This window comes from Pseudorca crassidens, chromosome 13 (assembly GCF_039906515.1).
Source record: "Pseudorca crassidens isolate mPseCra1 chromosome 13, mPseCra1.hap1, whole genome shotgun sequence".
Lineage (NCBI taxonomy): Eukaryota > Metazoa > Chordata > Mammalia > Artiodactyla > Delphinidae > Pseudorca > Pseudorca crassidens.
The window spans coordinates 65,356,742-65,362,673 of NC_090308.1; positions in this window are offsets into that span (position 1 = coordinate 65,356,742).

Genomic DNA, 5,932 nt, shown 5'->3' on the forward strand with positions numbered 1-5,932 from the left:
TGGACTTCCCTGGTGGCGCAGTGGTTGAGAGTCTGCCTGCCGATGCAGGGGACACGGGTTCATGCCCTGGTCCAGGAAGATCCCACGTGCCACAGAGCGGCTGGGCCCGTGAGCCATGGACGCTGAGCCTGCATGTCCGGAGCCTGTGCTCCGCAACAGGAGAGGCCACAACAGTGAGAGGCCCGCGTACCGCAAAAAAAAAAAAAAAAAAAAGAATTACATATCTGTATTCAAAGGGTTCCAATGAATATCTTACTTTTATGGTTTTTTATGTCAGCAGTTTTTATGGAGATAAAACTTGGTCTAGAATATAGCATTTCCTTGAAAATGTTAAAATCATGCCTCCAATACTAACTATGCATTTTGTTTTGTTTTTACTGTCCATCTTCTTACAAAGATAAAATGAGAATAGCTCATCACCGGTGAACCTCATTTTCTGCTAACTCAAACTTTTCCTGGTCCTCAGAAGCCCAGAGAGAATGCAAACATTGGCCTTTAGGAAACAGTTTACTTCTCACTCTTGGAGTCTGCAGATGTATAGTCTAATTAACAATACATATTTTCCCCTTTAGCTTCTGTTTGAATCTCTAGGTCTCAAACATGCCTCTACAGGGCACAGTGCATAAAGAAACCTAAAAGTACCTAGATGTAGATTGAAGAGCCCAACTAATCATGTCAGAGGCAACCATGTCCAACCCTACCATGAGGTTTGGACACAAATTTTACCCTCAAAGAAGCCAAAAAAAGATAACATGTTTTTAAAAAAAATACAGGTATAAATGTCATTATCAATCTCATTTAAAGTTTATCTTTCAAAGCTTCTCAAATTTTTGAACTTCAGTCTATGACTCTATTTATCATTTATTTATTATCCATAATCGACCAAGTATAAACAGAACCCTTTCCCAAAGCATTAGATAAATTGTTTGGGGCTGGAGGGAATTGTGGGGAGATATTTCTTGAGGCCATTGTAGTTGCACATCAAGAAATACTCAAGTTCCTCAAAACTGGCTTATACCATTTCAACACAATTTTTCATTCTTGTAGATAAAGAAAAATGATGTGCTTTCTTTTAGGTCACAAAGAATCTCACATTATTGGAGGCTTTTTATTTCTGTTCAGAATTGTTTTACTATTATTAACAAATACCATAATTATTAAATACTCATAGCATCTGATGTTTAATCAGGGTTCCTGAATTCTATTTTGAGGGCTGAATTGTCCCCACCCTCCAAATTCATATGTTGACATCCTAACCCCTAGTATTACAGAATGTAACTGTATTTGGAGATAGGGCCTTTAAAGAGGTAATTAAGGTAAAACAGGGTCATTGGGGTGGGTCCTAATCCAATATGACTAGTGGCCTTATAAGAAGAGATTAGGACACAGACAGGCAGAAAGGGGAGACCATGCAAAGACAAAGGGAGAAGACAGCCATCCACAAGCCAAGGAGAGAGGCCTCAGAATAAATCCAACCCTGTAAACATCTTGATCTTGGACTCCTAGCCTCTAGAATTGTGAGGAAATAAATTTCTGTTGTTTAAGCCACCCTATCTATAGTACTTTGTTATGGCAGTTCTAGAAAATTAATACACACCCCTCCTCAATGAGCTTGAAAACTTATCCAACTTTTCAACAGAGGGTTGGTTTGGTGCCCTAAGCAAAGTCTACTTACTAGTCCAAGGCTGTGCATAGTTATGGTCACTAGACCAGAAACAGACAATCTGGGGTCTGCCTGCTGACACTGGCCCATCAGGAACTTTGCGGCCTGTCTATTCCATCCACGTCTGCCCCGTCGTCACTTAACACCATCTCCAAAGGCAAGCCCCCATAGCCACGTTATCCTCTCAAAAGGCGGCAGCTTATTGTCCTTCATCTCCGTATTCCCAGGTAGTGGAGAAGCCACCAAATAGGTGGAAAGCAATGGATTCTTAACTGCCTTTCTCTCTTTCTTAACCTAAAACATCAAAGTTATAGCTTCGGGGGATTTGTTTTTCTTTCTTATTTTAAAATTTACTTTTATTTCTTTCCTATTTTCCTTTTTTGGGAACACGGACTGTTGTTTCGCAAAGACTTTTTCTTTGTATTAATTTGTATCCTCTTGAATCACCACTGAGCTCATGCATTTTCCAATAAGTAGGGTAGAAACTATTGTGAACCAGTTTGCCATTCTTTTATCCCCTACACGAGACACACAAGTGAATATTTATATAAAACTAAGCACAGCTTGTTGTGGTGGAGTCAGACTTGTTTGATTTCATTCTTTCTCTGGAGTTTCTCTTTAAAGTATTCATGGTTTACTGGCATCTTTGCATCCTTTCCATCCTGGCTCAAATTTCACTTTCTTGGGCATTAGTGGTCCTTTTTATAATTGTCTTTAAATAAAACTTTCCACAAAAGACCAAATTAAAACCAGCTAAACAGCTAGGTACCACACTAGGGAAGGCCTCCCAGTGAGATGGCATGGAGCCATGTCTGCTTAAGGAAGACTGAGATAACTAGGCCTGGAACCCATCACTCCTGGACGTAGAAGTGGCTGTTCAACACAAGAAGTGGTACCTAAGGCCACATTTACAGAAGAGGCCAATTACTGTAAAGCATGTTTAGTTTCCCCAAACACCTAGAAATTTGAATGCGAACCAATTTAAAGCTATTAGCATATCATAGGCTCTTCAGTGTTTCAAACAGTGATAATATCCCAGTTGGAGTGCGAATTTGACTGAGGAATTATCTCTTCCTCAATTAGCATCCTTGTGTGAATATTCTGATCAAGCAAAGCATTTTAAATCTGCCCATAAATTTCTTTCACCCTTGGCTCACTGTAACAGCGGTAAGTTAGTATCATGTTTTGTTGCTTTTGTTAATCTCCTAAGAAGTGCAAACTTCGGAAAAGTTTTGCTTTACTCATCAGTTCCCTTGGTGGAAGAGACTAACCCAACATATTGTTGAAGTGCAAATTTATACGTCCATCTTGTGAAGCAGAGACTGAGAATCAAGTAGCTTGATTCTAGAGGATTCCCCAAGTTCTCAACCTCTGATTTCACCACTTCTAGTCACTTCCATTGGCCAGCACGGCGAGGAGCATAGAAATTTCCTTTCCTTTCATAATGGATGATGTGACCAGAATCAGATAATCCCCTAACCAAATGCAGAATCTTCCAGAAATCATTTCAGCCAATCAAGAAAAAAACCCTCCGTAAGTCTGAGGAGGATCTCAAACAATGGCACACTAAAGTAGCATTTCTCATTCCATAGGCTGTATGCATTGCTGATGTACAGGGTATTTTAGGAGGAACACAGGTGAACTTTTCTATTGTGATGTACATCTAATTATTTAAATAAAATAGTTATAGTCTCATTAGAAAGATTATAACTGGCATATTAAACCCATGATTTCACAGACTTTTAATGTTTATTTATACTATAACTAAGAGTTTTTAAAGTCAATTTAAAGAAAGATATTAAGTAAATTACGGTACAAGTGGTAAGCAGACAAAGCAAACATTGGGAAGGCAATTGATAAATGATGGAAATTTAGGAGAGGCAGTACAAGAATTCCTTTCTAAGGCCTCAGACAATTCTTTCTCCTGGTACTGAACAGGATAAACAAAAATGACTCTATCCAAGCACAGAGTGGTGCAACTGGAGTACAGTGAAGACAAAAATAGTGTTTTTACAATAAATCATCTAGAAAGCAAAGGCAGTCCATAGAGGACATCCTAATAATAATACTGGAAGCCAGAAAAAAAGATAATACAAAGTCCTGAAAAAGAAAATAACTGTCCACTTACTGTTACATGCCCAGCTAAACTAGTTCTTAGATAAATTAGACATTATTTAGAGTAACATTTTCAGACTACAAAACTGAGCATAATTACCATTAACAGATCCCCACAAAAAAGGTCCTTTTAAAGATGTACTTCAGGAGGGCTTCCCTGGTGGCACAGTGGCTAAGAATCCACCCGCCAATGCAGGGGACACGGGTTCGAGCCCTGGTCCGGGAAGATCCCACATGCCACGGAGCAACTAAGCCCATGCGCCACAACTACTGAGCCTGCACTCTAGAGCCCACGAGCCACAACTACTGAGCCCGCTCGCCACAACTACTGAAGCCCGCATGCCTAGAGCCCATGCTTTGCAACAAGAGAGGCCACTGCAATGAGAAGCCCGTGCACTGCAACGAAGAGTAGTCCCCGCTCACCACAACTAGAGAAAGCCTGTGCACAGCAACGAAGACCGAACACAGCCATAAATAAATAAATAAATAATTTTTTAAAAAAAGATTATTCACTAAAACATTTTTTAAAAAAAAGATTTACTTCAGGAGAGTGAAATCAACTTAGAATGGAAGAGGGAATGAAAAGGAATGAGGGATATGCAAGGAGGATTGATGAGCAAAGACTTAGAAGCGTGGGGTAAATCTAAGCATTGGCTTTATAAGGTAACACTAAAAACTAATTTTGAGTTTTTAAAAATTATATGAAACTAAGATATGGGACAACAACAACCTGCAAGCTATTACAGAGGTGATGAGAGCTGTTGAGTTCTAAGGTTTTTATATCATTTGGGAGGAGGGCAGAACTTTGACTAATATTTGGTATTACTAAGTCAGAAGCATGTGTTAATAACAAGTGTAACCATTAAGGAACTAAAAAGGTAATATACAGCCTTCCAACTAGGAAGGGGCAGTTGGTGCAGGTGGGAGGGAATAATTAAAAGAAAAACAAAAAACAAAAAAAACCCCATCATCACATAGAAGCTAGAGAAGGAGATAAGAGAAGGATAAAGGAAACCACCAACAGAACCAAAGCAGAATCTAAACCAAACCTGGACATTTTGGAAGAGCTACATCCCAAAGCAGATTGCTTCTTTCAAGATGCAAATGGTTCTCTGTTCACACTCGACACACCCTGTTGCTGTCATTATTATCACAACCACTTTCTGTTACAGAGGCTGCCAGATTTAAGCTGCCAGGGTCTAATTAGGAAGCCCCCTCCATCCACAACTGCAGTTATGAGGTTCACCCACCACACGTCCTTATTATCCCAGTTGGTGCTCAGTTTAGCATCGGTTTGGAAGAGCATAACAAAAACCATCTGCCAAAAAGACCTCGCATTCGTAAGTCCACACGGATACATTCCAAAACCCTAGAGCTCGTTACACGCTTCTTTATCTTGATCCTGAGTATGTACTGTATAGACCCCTGAAGTCAGATCCTCTTCCCACTATAATTTAGCTGAGGATTCTGTTACATCCGTCTGCAGAAGGAATTTAATTTTTCAGAATGGAAAGTAATAGAGCTCACCAGAAACTGAAATTGCAAGGTTGGAACCTCCCTGCTTCTTAGCATCAGTAGGCATGTAAAAAGAATAAGATTTATGTCCCTAAACCTAAAATATTCTGAAGCAATTATTTACTTAATATTTTACTAAATTACCTAGGATTGCAGTTTTGATTAGGAAAGCAAAAGAGAAGTCTGCAGGTGGCCTGTAAAGCGAATTTTGAAGATAGCTCTGCTAAGCGCATGCAGTGGTCTTGGAGAATACCAACGCCGTGTTAAAAAACGCAGGGCCCTCAGGGCGTCCACCTGCCACAGAACTTAATTTATTTTATATATCCTCTAATAGACTAAGTCTCATCCATTAGGTAAATGTAATGTGGAAACACTGTCTTGTTTCTCTAAAGCAGAAACCAGCGAAGACAGGAGATTTATTCTCGCAGAATCTTGTGCTACTCTAATTGGGTTCTAATTGGGTTCAAATTCCCTTGTTAAGGTTCAGTGTATATGATACCGCTCACATGCTACAGGATCATGTGTGCTGCTTTAGAATATGTAAGACAGACAAAAACAAAAATCAAATCAAATAGACAATTTCTGTAATGATGAATTTACCAGTCGAACTTAAAATGTCATCCTATAGTTGCCTGACAT